Source organism: Lepeophtheirus salmonis, chromosome 1 (genome assembly GCF_016086655.4).
Source record: "Lepeophtheirus salmonis chromosome 1, UVic_Lsal_1.4, whole genome shotgun sequence".
Taxonomy (NCBI): domain Eukaryota; kingdom Metazoa; phylum Arthropoda; class Copepoda; order Siphonostomatoida; family Caligidae; genus Lepeophtheirus; species Lepeophtheirus salmonis.
This window is the reverse complement of record NC_052131.2, coordinates 14,027,553-14,044,189: the sequence shown is the minus strand read 5'-3', so window position 1 is coordinate 14,044,189 and position 16,637 is coordinate 14,027,553. Positions and strand designations below refer to the sequence as shown.

Here is a 16,637-nt window from a genome sequence, read left to right as displayed (position 1 = left end):
GTGAACAACGTAGTAGTGCGACATTGATCGCCGATCTTTCTCAACCGATTGCTTTAGCGACTCAATACTCCTGTGATGTTGTATATAAGTCTAGCTTTTAATTCACCACCAGATGCTGTAATCAAGGGGATTCAGGTGGGGGCAATATGGTGACCAATAGTCCTTAGCACAGAACTTCATTTTTTTAGTAATCCAATCCTGCAAGATTTTTGCCGTATGTGGAGGAGCTCCTTCCTGTTAAAAGCAATGCTCGACTTTCTTTGATTGCTTTGTCATCTTGAGAACCTAGGGAAGCAATTTTGTTTGCAAAATCCTCAAGTAATCCTTGCTAATCAATCTTTATCCAATGGAGGAACCAAGTTGTCTTCAATTTGTTACCTTCAGATGAAACAATGTCCTAGATCATTACTGAGGACGGAGGTTTGTTAGTCGGCACTTTAAGAAAGTTGCAGTAGATTGTACACAGAATCCAATGTAAATGTTTTCTCGACCGAGAAGACCAAAAATTCGGTTTCTGTGATACCTCAGGTCATGGTAAAGCTATTTGCACCTTATCAAACCATATTTGTTGTTGAGTGAGCAAGGGTCGTTCAATATGTCGGGGAGACTTGCCAACAGCCTCTTTTACGGCATTGAACACCGTGGAACGGCTCACTGACCCCTTTTTCGCCAAGTCCGTCATCTTCATCTTTGGATTCTTCAAAGAAGCTTTTTTTACCATTTCAAGCTTTAACTTGATTCAACTTCCACTTCTATGATGATCACTGATGTCTTCCTTATTGTTGAAGTTATTCCCGACCCTCCAGACGGTGGATTTTAAGGGTATTTACAATATCAGAATTGTTAAATCCGGCGTAGACTAAACGAGCAACTTCTTGCCTTTTTTGCTACATTTTCATTAAGTTTTATCCTAGAGACATCGTAAATAAGTCAGTCAATGGGTAAACAATCAGTTTTTCGTTTTTGTTTGCACAACTTCTGCATAAAACTCACCAAAACATCTAAAAACTTCCAAAACTTTTTGACAGCATGGTATATCATTATTATCTTATTCATTAAGTTCATTTTATATTATTTTAAAGAATTATTGAATCTTGTCACTTGAAAATAGTTTTCGCAATTCATGCTCCACGAAGTAACTTAAAACTTAAATTAATTTATTTGAATCGTGGACATAAACAAAATTGAACAATTTATATAGTCAACCACCTCACATATAAAATTTGTACATAAACCGGGCCGTGCAAAATTATTTACCAATAATGTAAATATACTTTTTAAGAGGTTTTGTGGCAACCAATCTGATTGTTTCGTATTTTTACTGTTAAAATAAACAAAAATCCTTCCTGTGAGAGCGTAACAACTTCCACACGTGAGACCATGTCCAATCAGGAAACAAAGAGGATCGAAATTGCAGCCCTCCTCCGAGCGGGAGTGCCTCATAACAACATTAAGGAACAGGTTGGGGCCTCGTTGAAGACAATTTACAACGTTTCCAAGCGCTTGGAGGCTGGGGGTGATCTCAAGCATTCCCCTGGGGCTGGCAGGAAGCCCACTGTCTCAACAACACAAGTAAAGGCAGTGTTCAAGAGGACACCCAACAGGTCCATTGCCGACATGGCCAGAAAGATGGGAATGTCGATATCAACTGTTTCAAGGGCATTGAAAAGGGCTGGAGGAAAGTCCCTGAGGCGTACTGAACGCCCTCTGCTAACTGAACGTCAGCGAGAAGTCAGATTTGAGCGTGCCAAGAAAATCTTGAATGATATCAAGAGCTCATCTGGACGCATCATCATTTTTTCAGATGGTAAAACTTTTACGATCGATCCTGTTTTCAACAGGCAAAATGACCGTGTTGTGAGCTTTGGAGATGTGCAAGATAAGCACCGCTATGTGGCAACAACGAAGCACCCTGCTTCGGTGATGATGTTGGGTCTCGTGCCCTCCAACGGGAAGGCCATGAAGCTGGTATGGTTCCCCACTGGCTACAGATTAACAGTGGAGGATTGTGTGAAGATTCTGGCGTCCAAGGTCCTTCCGTGGATCAAATCCATAGTCAGCAACTCTCCTTGGGTTTTTCAACAAGATGGAGCACCCGCCCACGCTTCCAAGAAAGCTCAGGAGTGGCTCAAGGACAACATGAACTTTTGGCCCAAGGACTACTGGCCCCCTCAGAGCCCAGATCTGAACCAACTAGACTTCTCTATCTAGACGCACGTGGACACCAAGGCCTGCAAAAAACGACACAAGAACATAAATGCCTTAAAGGCTGCTGTCAACAAGGCCTGGGCCTCCATGGACGCCGATTACATCCAGCAAGTCTGTGGTAGCTTCAGACGTCGCCTGACCAGTTTCATTGAGTTAAATGGTGGCTACATTGATTAAATTTGATCACAAACTATTTTATTATTCTAAAAATGTATGAATAAATTGTTTCTCAAGTCATTCGAAAAGTCATTATTGTCCACGATATGTTCTGAACAAAAATCGGTAAATAATTCTGCACGGCCTGGTACATTTAGAAAAAAAAATTAGATTTTAAAGAAATATTTTGACAAAAAAATTTATAATTACATACTTCATATATTTTTTATATGTATTTGTTTTGCATTTTTTTTAAATTTGTGACTATACTCTTGACCATTTACCTTACTAAAATCTCAAAAAAGATAATTTGATCACCAATTAAAAATCACCAGTTATCACCCAGTTATTAAAATTTTGTACATCTTAATATTCAGTGAATTTCCAAAGCAGTGCAATAAAAATTACTGTTTTTATAATGCTGAAATAGTCATGTTTTCACTTATTTTAAAATTATCATAGCTATTTAATGTACCTAAATATGTACATTGTACATCAAACAAATTTATAAATATTGAACATCATATTTACATTCCATTTAAAGATTTTTAATTAACGGTTTGATTACATACATAAATATATGAGGTACATATTTACAAGAAAGCTCTTCTTGTCTCCCTTTGATTGATAAAATGTTTAATAAGAAAATCCCTTGAAGCCATCACTTAATTAAATACATATTATAAAAGTCTATATTAATAGAACCACAAAATGAAAAACTCTCATTTCGACAGGACATTCATTATGTTGCCAGTCGAAACCATACTTATGTAAATCAAAATCGATAATTAATGAATTTTTTTACAAGTATGGTAACTTTGCATACGATGAAAATTGAAAAAATACATAAAGGTTGTGACTCGGTCAGAGATGGATTTTATTTTATTGGCTCGGTCTTTATGTGATTTTTATAGAAAAATCTGAACCAATATTTCGATTGAGACTGCAATCTCAGATTGTGAATTGAAATTTAAGTTTTTTCAAAAATGAAATAGACCTTTTCAGTTTCATTGAATAAAGCTCTTGATTTTTTTCGGACCCGACAATACAGGGTAACTAATTTATTTTTTCTTAGATCTACACTCGTTGATATTTTCAATGGGGTTTGTTTTGTTTTTTTACAAGAAAGTATCTATAACTTACTTCACTAAAACATAAAACACAGTGTATTTTGTTGTCAGTTGTCGATTCCCTTGTCTCAAATGATACGTTAAAGCTATTATTTTTGATAAATAAACAAGGTAATAAGTTATAGTATACTTATGCTCCGCTTCCAAGAGGACAAGAATACCATTTCTTGTTGATCTCTTGTCGTATATATAGAGATGCAAATCGGGTGCATTTTTCAACTCCCCATTTTATTTTATTTTCGGGGGGCTGGGGGGTGCAAACTAAAGAGCCAATTTTATTTCCTGAGCTGTTTTCATTATAATTTCATTCCTAAGGAGTTATTTTCCTTTTCTACTATATAAAAGCCATCATTAATTTATACAAAATTGGATTGAATATTTGGGTGTGCCCATAAAAGAAAAAAAGTAAACAAAAATAGAATTGAGGATCGATAATGGAGTAATTTTTACTTATGTCCTCTTTATTTTATATCTTTCTCCCTTTCCTCGTCACAGCTATTTGTGGGTGATCTTTTGAAACTTAATAATAACTATGCCGCTCTACTCCAAAAAAAAAAATTTAAATTGTCAGGGTTATCAGTTTGGTTTTATAACATACCCATAAAGCCTTCCGATTATCATCACTGTGTGTATACATTACATATATAGGTATATATTGGCTATCTTATTAGTTCAATAAATAAATTATGGCTATCATATACAAATGCAAATGTATAGCTACGCTTATCATAAAATATTACTAGGCCATATATGTATAATACAGTTTCAAATCAAATACTATGTAGGATTTTAATATTATGAAATATATACGGAGGGAACATTTTCCATTCATTTTATGCTATTAGCCCTAAAACGGCCTTATGTCCACAATACCAATTTTGTGACAATCAATCCCCACAAAAACCAGCTCGTGTTTTTCTTGACCTCATTTTACCAATGTTTATAATTTGGAAACACATTTATAAAATTGGTCCAGGTCGAACTATAAATGAGACCAAACGAAAGAAAACTTTTAAATAGGACCAAATAGGATCAGTCTTACAAAAATTATCTCAGATCATATGATGATTTTCAAACCGAGAACAACACTAATATTTATGCATAGGGTAGTATTATGTTAATCTTTTTTTTTTCAGTGAAGCAGATAATAGATTCGTTTTGATCTAATGAGAAGCATTCAGTTGTATGATGATAATGAATATTATATTTTTGTTAGTATTAATTTAATTAAATCAAAGTTTTTTTATTTATTTTAAAAAAATTGTTTGAGGCCTCTTATGCATTTTTTACTCAAATATGTATCAGCAAAAAAAAAAAGTACTTTCCTTTATTTCTGCAAACAAAAAATGGATTTCATACATTAAAATATATGTATCTCCTTACACAATTATTATTTCATTAAAGAAAAATTAAGGTGCATCTTTTTAGTACAAATATAACTCTTATTTTCTGCTACATTTTTAATGTACTTATTTTAGCATTGTTTTCCCAATGGTACATATGTTAATTAAATAATATACTATATATAGTAAAACAAAAGTTATGACTAATGTTAATTTACTTATATTGTATAAAAATAATAATGCATTTTGAGATATTAAGTATGTATGAGTACATTTACAAAGATTTTTTCATAAAAAATTAATGATGTAATTGAATTTCTTATTTGATTAAATTGACATTAGTGAGTGTTGTTCCCAATTGGAAACCAAATTTCAAAGTATTTATTTTCCAAAAATAATTAATATCATAATCATGGGTCTCTAGATACCTGGAATAAAGACGCATTTTTTTCATTTCCCAAATGACTCATTTTTTTCTTATTTTATATATAATAATATATTAGAGTTAACTAAAAGCATTGATATATTATGTGTAACAATTTTTAAAGCAAAACGAGGAATTTAAGCAAAAATTGGTCTTCTTCACTTTTTTTATTACAAATTTTATCATACCATTATTTTTGACAATATTTTTAAAATTAAAAGCTCAATACTTACCGTGGTTATTGTTTAATATATATATATCTTTCCAAAGAATAACAAACGAAAAATATATCGAAATACAAATTATGAACTAAGAAATGATAGTGTATAAAGTATTATAATATGAGTAATAAAAAGGAATCAATTACTTTTCAAATAGATGACTTGCGTAATGTGTATTTGACGTTGTTTATGTGTGATTTGCTTACACTAGATGACGTTAGAAAGATAGGAATTCGTAATATTTTTTTTTTTGAAAGTTTTGTGATGTTTGACTCAGTATTGTTTGAGTGCGAGTCAAAGATGGACACAATCAAAGAGAAAATACGCCATAGTTTACCACTTTTTTCAATAAAGGCAAAACCGCAGGTCAGGCGACTGAAAATTTGAATAGTGTTTATAGTTTTGATGCTCAACAGATAATTACGTACAATTTTGGTTTCATTGATTTCATTTCTGTGATTTTGATGTTAATGATGCACCGCGCTCTGGAAGCCCAATTATCGCAAATGTGGATAAAATAATGGAAATTGTCGAGTTCCACCGTCATTTAAGCACTGTTTTGATTGCTAAAGAGATAAACATTAAGGTTTTTTTTATCCATTAAATTAATAGCTTTATTTTGACAACACCTACTACTATAAGAAAAAGGATGTATAACTCAATATGGGGAAAGAAGAAAGTAAAATGACGTCAATAGTCCTCCATGACCAGAAGAATAAAAAATTGTTAAATCTAAGAAAGAAGGGATATTATTTAGGTATTTAAGTAAAGGCTTTTTATGCAATAAAATCAAACAAGGTCATTGCCTGAATATTACTAAAAAGTTTTTGAATAATCCCTTTTTTTTATAATCAATAATATTTTTATTTTTTTAGGGGGGGGCGGGGGTGGGGGAATAAATTGGCCAGTATTTTATTTCCATAAAAATTAGTAAATTAATATTAGAGTAACAAAAAATGGTTGTCATTCAGAAAATCTTATAATAAATTCAACACCACTTCCCTCCCAAAGAAAGAATCTTGTAACAGCCCTGGTTACATTTTCCCTTAAGATTTCCTCTCACTAGTTATTCTGTTAAAATAGCTATATCCACACATATTTATTTTCAACAACTGAAAAAAAAGGTTATTTTTATTTTTTTTTAACTCAAAATTTGTGGGTTTTATAACATTAAAATGACATTTTCTCATGATTCTTCATGATTGCCTATAACACATAAGCCCAAATTTGAAATTTGTATAGAATAAAGTCATCTTTTTTGAAGATTACTGATTTTTGTATATACAAAAGTTGGCTTAAAACTTATAAAAAGGGATAAAATAGTAAAAAAAGATCATATCAAATTTTTTGATAGATTTGTTACAAGAAGCTCAAGAACCTACTTGTACTTTAATTAACGCATTTTTTATATTTGTAAAAAATATTCGCAAATGACCATATTTCTCTGTTTCTCTCTAAAAATGAAAAAAATATTTGACTCTTAACTGTTTTTAGTGAAAAGGAATCTATCAAAACTACAGTTTAGTCTTTTAATTTGTAATTTTTAAACAATTTTTAAATTTTCTATTTTTATAGGTATTAAAGTCGCTTATTAAACCTTTCAAAAATGAAATTACTCAGAGATTATGATTTGTATTGGAATATGCATGATTACTTTTTAGAGGTTTAATATTACTCTACAATTGACTAATATGTGTAATTGCCGTTGTTAGAAACAACTTGACGAGATAGACTCGTCACAGACAAGCAACTAACCCGTTAACGTATTCATTAATATTCTGCCCACTTGACTTCAATCAGAAAATGCCTTGTTTAGTCTTAAAACTACATTTTCCTCTCCGTCGACTGTATTATACAATGTGAAGTCAAGAAGATTAAGATGAGATGAACATGGAGGCCAAATTTTTTGTCCCAAAAATGCTCAAAAAATTGTATTTCCGCCATTCTTGCACTTACTTTTCAGTATTAACTGTGACCCTGCTGTTGACATATTTCTGACTTGGAAGACAAAATTTCTACACATAATTATCTTAATTTAATGACGTCAAACTTAACGGCACTTTAATTGTGGCTCACGTGCTGTATATTTTGCTTCATGTGACCATTGATCCCCTTTTGAGAACATGTCATATTTGAGAAAATATATATGTTACATAAAAAATGGCGACATCTTAGCTAATTATAATCAATTGGGCTGAAGTATAAAATCATACATTATTGCATTCAAAATTAATGTGATCACCCACTCATGGGTTAAACCTCCGTTTGTGAAATATTAGTTATTAATTACGAATGTGGGGAATCAAATTAATACTTATCTGCTTTGATGAGGTTGCGTTTATTTTTGTAGAAACTGTGTACGCCTCAGTTCTCAGATTGAAAATAAGAAGAATAAAAAAAAACAAAGGAACAACTTTTAAGTAAATTAGTTAATTAAATTAACTAAAACTTCATTAAAAATTACTAAATATAAATTAATCCTAAACATGACACTACTGAAATTAATAAAGAATTATATATCATCAGATATAATATTTAAGGACCATACTGAAGAGTATTGACGATAAAATATAGATTAAGAGGAATAAGAAGCATAATTATAAATCCTAGGATGTATAATATCCCAGTTCACTAACGGAGTTATTTTTTTCACATTTTATCCCATCATTCAAAAAGCTAAAAATGGAGCGGAAATTATGGATAATTAAAAAAAAAATAATACTACAGCAATTTATTAATGAAATACTTACATAAATTTTAAATCAAAGAAAAGGAAAATTATTTAATCGTCTTTAAAAAACAAATTCAATTTTTTTATGCCTCATTTATATAAAATAATAAAATTTGATCAGTAAAAGAGAAATTGAAGAATATTTAAAGCTAAAGTAGGAAATTTCGCTGAAAAATGAATTCATTATTCATTTATAAGTAGTAGTATTTTAAATGAATGAGCATGTTAAATATATAATCAAATAACTTGCTAAAGCAATATAGATATTTAAATACTTATACCATGTTAGTTTACCTTTTCATGCTTATTATATTTTTATTCTGCTATCGGGTTATCTTCAAGTCTCCATATCCCACATAAAAAGTGATACCAAATATATATATATATATATATATGCAAATTGGTACGTAGAAAGGTACTTGTGATTGATTATAGTTTCAAAGTATATATTTTCAAAGGTTTTGTGATAAACATATACAGAAGAGTCGGAGTACAAAATTACAGTAGGATGTAAACACAATTTAATCCCTGTTATTTTTAATTACGATGTTTATTAGGCAACCATAAAACAGCTGAAACAAACACAAAAAGTTTTCTTTATCTTATGTTTCTTAGTCTAAAAATATAGGAGCAACAGAGAAGGAGACAACGCGTGTATAATCTCCTCTTCGCCATTGTCAGTCCTGAGAAGACTCCAGAGACCGTTGCCATCTCCATTCGGGCTGTCAAAAACATCAAAAAGTCAATTAAAGCCCCATATAGTCAAGAAGAACCAAAGCTTTTGCAACACCAATATGGCTGACCTCCGGCCTGCCTCCATGTAGCTTTACAATTACAATTTAAAACTTCTTAGAGAAGAATGTATGCCAAAGGGATATTTTTAAAAATAATCATTGGAAAATTTTATCATAAATACAATATATACCAGAATATTAACATACAAAATGTATACGAGTACCATACACACTCTGAACAAACAAATCAAATATTGAAAAAGGTGAGATATTTTGGGATTGTCTAATTTCTTCATATATGAATTAGTAGACTTATTCAAAAATATAGCTTTTAAAGTTTTTATATGTTTCTGCATTTGTTCCCATGCCTTAAGATGTGAGAAGGTACAAAAACCATTTGTTAGGAACCTAAATATATCCAATACCCTGCCTCATCGACCTTCAAGTTTCTCCAAAATGCCATTTTTAATGATTTTGGATAATTTTTGCATAAAAGTAAAGTAAAACCCACAATTAAATGTCAAAAATGATATTAAATAAAACATTTTTATTTTTGTATAATACTTTTTGTATATTTTATTATCTAAGTATCAAAATTGTCCATTACAATGAAGGTAAAGAGAAAGATCTTGGTTTGCGGACCGCAGTACTTAAATTGTATACTCCCTTCTATCATTATTATTTTATCTTATTTCTACCCATTTTTTAGGAAAAATATATTTATATCTTCGATAGATTATACACTTACTTCAATTTCTTATATCAGAATCATTTTTCTAACACCAATATGAATATTAGAATGATATACCCTTTATATTTTTTTTTTTAAATATTAGACACATTTAAATAAAAACAATCAAAATATAAAAAAAGTGAGAGTATTCATTTTTTTATCGAACACATTCTTTTTCGAACTCTCAAATCGTTCCCTATTATATTCTATGGCTGGAAGGAGATACTCTCTCTCTCTGCTTGATATTTTTAGTTATTATGTTCGCATAGTCAGTCATCATTTTTATTCCTCTCTCTGCAATACCTGAATATTATATTTATAATTTTTCAAGCGTGTAGTCTTCATTTCCTGACCATGATGTGACAGGTTCTTGATGCCAATCTGATCCTATATTCAGTGTAAGTGTAAGTGTACTTATAAGGGTGTACCGTAATGACAAAAGTTGGGAATTTGGTATCACCAGATATTTTTTATTCTCCATTCTATTCCTCAAAACAAGAAATGACCCTCAAACGTCCAAAAAAGTGGTCCTTCATTGATGCATTTTGATTTGGAAATCTATGAAATGTTGAAAAAAAGGAAATTTTGATGTTGTTTCTTGAAAATTATCGATTTGAATCTAGTTAAAGAATGTTTATTTTATAAAGTATTGCAGATGAAACATATATTTTCTAACAATAATTTAACGATCTTTCTTTAACTTGCTTAATGGTAGGAGTATTTTAGTTCCAAACATGCTTCCAATGACTAAATATTATATTTTGTCTGCGTATTTTGCGCATGCATTCTTATGTTTCTCTTCATTTTTATTATTCAAATCTCATTTTTTCATACCAAATGTCTAATATATGATTATTACAAATACTTTCGTTGTTCATTTATTCCAAATAAGACAATCAATTTTACAAATTTATAATTTGGGACTACAAAAACTGTAAATTAAAATTTTAAAATATTACCTATTATTTATTATTCCTTACTTTCTAAGATTGATTTTTTATTTAAGCGTATTTTGATATTCCATAACTTTGATATATTTCATTCGTTATGAAAATGTAATTTCTTCTTTTTTTTCGATAAATCTAATCAGTTGACTTTCAGAAATGACTACCTACTGTGATAAAAGGTCCAGTGGCATTGTTCCACTCCTGGATATAAATAAATGAAGTATACTCCCGATTGGGATAAGGTGAAGAGTATGCCAGTACACTGATATCTCCCAAATCACTTCCTTCTCTTTTGTTTCTTATTTTTGATATTCGGAGTTGTCTATCTTCTTGCTTAGAGCTGGATAGTAAAGATAGTAGAACATGTTTAGAGTGCAATTAATAGAGAAACTTTTGGTTTATAGATTTGTTCGAAGAGTGTGTGAACTTTATGCAAATAAATTACCGCTACGTCACATAATAACTGAACCCGATGGTCCCAAAAACTGAGCTAACTCCTTTTCAGGTGTCTTATATTATATAAATAATATTTATCAACTTTATTATACGTTTATTTATTATTAGTAGAAGAAATTGAGAAAATTATTTGTGTTAACTAAACAACTTCGAATTTAATCATAAATACAGAAAAATAACCATAAATTTCCCACTGCATAAAGTGTCTGAAAGTTTTGTTGATGATTTGTCTAATGATCAATTTTATGCTTATCGCATTACCATAATGATTATCTTTTTAAGATTTGCAGATGAATAACTTCTGAAAATGAAAATCGTTATTGTTTCACATTTGAGTTCATTTATGAATTTTTACTTACATATGTGGTTCTAAATTAAAGTCAATTTAAATATTTTAACCGTTTCATCACATAGGTTACATTAAATACAATTAATTCAGAGGAGGAAGGCAAAAAAAGATGTACATTAAAAAAAAAAAAAAAAGTATCACCATGAAATGATGACCATGCTTTTTACTATCAATCTCCTAGCAAGAAGATAGACAATTCAGGAAATCAAAAATAAGAGACATAGGAGATGGAAGTGATTTAGGGGATATCAGTGTACTGCCATACTGTTCAACTAACCTCAATTGGGATGGAACCTCAATTATTAATATCCAGGATTGGAACAACGCTACTTTACTTTTTATCACAGTAGTTATTACTCAAAGTCAATTGATTAGTTTAGTCTCTTTACCGCTTCGACTTCTCAAAATACCATGCAACGCACAAAGTTATGAGCGTGCAGTAGAAGAAGTAACCAACGCTTCAGCTCAAATTTGTGGACAAGAGAGACTGGACAGATATATCAGAGCAAAATTAAAATTGTGTTTAATTTATATATTAGGGAAAAAATAAATAATTAAAACAATTTTTTATCCATAGTTTATTTTTAGAAAGGTTATCGGGGAAAAAAAGGAGTTAAATATTCATTATAAATGAAAAATATCAAACTTATAGAATATGAATATGATTAAATAAAAACAAATTAACAGAAGAAATTTAGGAATAATAAATAAATTGTCATATGTTTATGAGTTTAATTGATAGTTTTCCCAGTCTAAAATTATAAATTGCTAAGATAGACTGTCTACGACATCATAAAGTTAATGGAGTCCCAAAGTAAAGTAGTGTTGTCAAAGATTAAGAAAGAAATAGTAGGAAATAATAATCTTCTTCTCTTAGTCGAAACCACGGTCCATGACTTGAGTGTAGATTGATCATGACTATGGTCATTGTTAGGTTGCCCCTATTTAATAAATATGAAATTTGTGAGGAAGGCTGAACAGAAAAATTCCAATTATCGAAAAAAAAATGTCTCAATAACGTTTTAAGATTCGATTTCTGCAAGGAGAAAGGTTTTCATTATCAATGGCGCAACTTATTTCATAAAAACATTTATCAACATTTCCAATGTTGTTGCATGTCAATTGTCTCGCTCATGATCTGAGTAGAATGACCAAGTTTTTTTCTTGTTACTTAGAAAATACCAACACTCTTATCTCGGAATTAAAAATTTTGTTCATTCATTCTTGTGATCGAAAACGATTGATTCCTCCGCCGAGAACATCAATTCAGCCTTAATGCTATAGCTGAAAACAGTGATGCAATCAATAAATCAACAGAGATAATGCAGTTATGCAGGCATGATATATAAGGAGGATCTTAATTATAGAAACATTTATACGCACAACTTAAATGTGTATTCATGATTAATAAATGAGGCCGCTACACATTTTCATAGAGGTTGTCATCAACAAAACCTACATAGTACAGCCAATATAAAAGCCCAAATAATGCGATATATTTTTAATATTATACTCATATGAACCTAGATTCATAAATCTCATTAATTAGTTTTCATCTTTATTATAGATCATCTTTATATTACATATATAATTATTAATTACTCATTCTAAATAGTAAATACTGTATATAATTAAAGAAAAGACTAAAGATCCATTAGATCTTATATTCATGGCTGTATTTGAGTCCACCATTTTAGTCTTCAGATCAAGTCCGAGTTGTTATGTTCCAGGGTATTCTGTTTCTGGGATCAAGAACTCAGGATCCGGGTCCATACAAAAATAAGTAATATGCGGATCCACCTGTAGTCTTGTCTAAGGCAAGAAAAATATTATTTCCCTCCAGTTCTTCCTTAATCTTTGACAACACTACTTAACTTTATGACTCCATTGATTTGTAAAAGCTTAATGAGGATGAAAAAGAATAATCATGGCAGCGTTGGTAAACAAAAATCATATATTAAGCCATGGTCCATTGAGCACTCTCTCTGGTTCAGGTTAGAACTACAAAAAGCCTCTCTATAACAACTTTTTTGTATCTCTGGTTATATGTATAGTGACTAGTCCTCCCGGGGAGTTGTCTCCTCGACCTAGGAGTTCCCTGTTTATCTATCTCATTTTAATGGACTTGAGGGTCATAAAAAAGGAGTTAGTGGTCCAAAACGCATGTGTGCTTTATTCCAAGTGAACTAGTTCTCATGTGAGTTACAATGTTAGGAAGCCTTAATTATTTTTATTTCAAAACCTGAGTTATCCAGTGCTGGTAATTTGAGGACAAAATAGCATTCGTTATTTGTAGCCAGTCTTAGGTTGAATTTAACTTGTTCATCCTGACCTAGGATCTTGATAATTTGTAAAAAGGTTTTAGATCATCCTTTAGACATTATTTTCCATTAATAGTCATATGTGTACTCCAGAACATTTGTGGATATTGGTCTAATTCAAAATGGTCAACCTTTAACATTTAATAACGATGAAGGAGTTAAATTTATAGTTATCTAAGTTATGTAGTTTTTCCTTATCATACTCATATTAGTTGTATCCTACGCGAAAGTAACAAAAGTATTTAATAAATAATATATGTAGGTGCTAAGATATTTTCGTAGTGATAATGAGAAATTATTTCAATTGATATGATTATATTTTTCCTTTAAAATATGTTCTTGAAAACTACTTAAAATATTAGCATAATAAATTTATAATTTCATATTAGTATGAAAGTGGGATCAATAATAACTTAAATATATATTTTTAAAAATTCTATTAAAAGTAAAGGCATAAATAAACAATAAACTTGAACTTAAAATTAAACTATTTTAAGTGGTTTACAAAGAGTACATTGCTCACAATGTCATTAAACGTACCTTCAGCATCATTTCCCTTTGAACTATGAAACTAAAGGAGTCCAATCAGACCTAAAATTTAAAAATAATCGATATATAAAAACTCATTTAAAAAAAAGTTATTAATATTACAAAAAAAAATAACTTAGTTATTTGAGGATACATATGAATAAGAAAGACTAAGGACAGTTGAAACACTTTGTTACAGAAGATTTGCATGCTGTCTTTTCCTAATACCGGAGAAAATTACTCACATGAAAATATTCGCATTCTCTTCATTATTTAAGTTTCATAAAACAGTTTTTTTCATTAAAAAGATATACATTCTTCTTTCAAATAAATTCATTTATATATTCAAAATTCATAGACTAAATATAGTTATAAAATTAGCAATTAATATGAATAATGAGGTAATTGTCCATTTGTATTGGAAATATAAAATCGGTTCATAACTTTTTTCGTTATATATTGGGGAAAATGTGTTTTGTGGTATATAACTATTTTTGGATATGAATATTGATTTTGTAAAATTGATCTTCATTTTTTATAATTTGTATAAATTCATATAAAATTAAATGATAATTTAGTGGGGTTTTTTAAAGTTCTATCAATAATGTTCATCAAAACCAATGTATAATTATATTTGTGCGAAAGGCACAGTTAAAACAAGTAAACCTAACAGTATAAATATGTAAGATAAAGTATAAAATCGGGGAAATAAAGGCAAAAAAAAATCCTGCTGACAAACTTTACATCTACGCCGACTGACTGTTCTAGCCAAATTTACTTGGAAAGCCAAAGAAAGACCATTGTTTTAACCAGGGGAATAAGTAAAAATAGCAACAAATTATATTTTGAGATAATAATTATTATTTTGGTGATCCTATCAAGATTTATTTTGTTCAAGAATACAAGACAAGAATTACGTGTATAATAAATGTAAAAAAATATTATGTATTTGTTGGTGCTCACGTGTATAATAGCAAATAATGTCTTCATTTGGTCAATACAAGGATGGTGAACGGTTGAGTAGGACTCCTTGATAATAAAAAAATCAAGATGATCTCAAAAATATCTTACACGAAAAGATGTTAGGTACAAATATATATAAAATAACTCATTAATATTCAATGTGTGCAAAAAGTTGAAATCTTTATTACAATGAGGTGATTTTTGGTGTATTCTAATATAATAATATGTGTTTTAAGTGTCTTTTTTGGCTGCACACTCAAATGCAAATTACAAAAAAAGTACTAGTTGGGTTAATGTTTAGTAGATAGATATAAATGTGCCGTCTGAATGGTTTTTCTTACTCGGAGAAATTAAGTAAAAAGCAAAAAGTATTGTAACTCTTTAAAATCTCCTACTCCTATTTCTTGGAATTTAATATATAGTTAATAGAAAAATCTCTCTCAAGAGTCCACATATTTGTTCATTTATATTACAACTATTTTTTAAAGAACTTTATATACACTTCTACACTTTATAAGTTAAGTCACGAATAAATTATTCGCAAAGATCTTGCAAATGACGTTAGTCATGAGTTGTTTGTTTTTCTACTACATTTTTTCTCATTTTCATTTATTTTTTACTCCTATTTACTCATATCATACCGAGTGTAGAAAAAGTAATGAGACCTTCTAAAAATACAGTTATGAATAGGTGTTGTTGATTAAATCTTAAAGTTCCAGTTATTATTGAATAATTTAGATCCTAAGCTTTTAATTAATGTAAACAAAAATGTCGCGAGGGAGGCAAGAAGAGCCCGCATAGGCAATTTAATCTGCGTAGGGAGGACAACTTCGGACATCATAAAGGCCTTAAATGTCAGCAAGGTCACAGTATGTGCGGTCAGAAATTGTTATGCTGATGGGGATAATCTTAATGACAACCACAAGAGTGGAAGACCCACCAAAGTGATGCCTGAAGACATCATGGAGGCCTTTAAGATAAAGCCAACGATGAAGATGTCAGAGTACACCAAGAAGAAGAAGATGCATCAGTCTACTGTGTGCAAGGCCATCCCCAAGGCTGGTGGAAGGTCTCTTAGAAGAATTGAGGGGCCACTCCTATCCCAACGTCAAAAAGAACTCTGTCTTCAGGGAGGGCAAAAACTCTTGAATAATCTAAAGCACAAGAGTAACCGGGGAATTTTCCCTCATATGAAAAGACCTTTACCGTTGACCCTGTCTACAACAAGCAAAATGATATGGTGTCATGCTTTGGCAAGGCTGACAATAGCATCAGAAAAGTCACCAAGACCAAACATGCGGTCTCTGTGATGATGTTGGGGTTTATGACATCAACTGTAGAAATTAATGCCTCCAATTTGGTTTCCAGTTGGATACCGGTTACCCGTAGCCTA

At 30.5% G+C, this 16,637-nt stretch overlaps 1 protein-coding gene across 3 annotated transcripts in view; it reads right to left on the bottom strand.

Annotated features, from left to right (window-relative positions):
- Positions 1–16,637, bottom strand: part of LOC121117372 (uncharacterized) — a 220,788-nt gene that overhangs the window by 154,207 nt on the left and 49,944 nt on the right. For all 3 annotated transcript variants that reach the window (XM_071888142.1, XM_071888144.1, XM_040711785.2), the window contains one exon: positions 14,294–14,344. The gene's annotated coding sequence lies outside the window, so the exon portion shown is untranslated. The remainder of the gene's footprint in view (positions 1–14,293; positions 14,345–16,637) is intronic.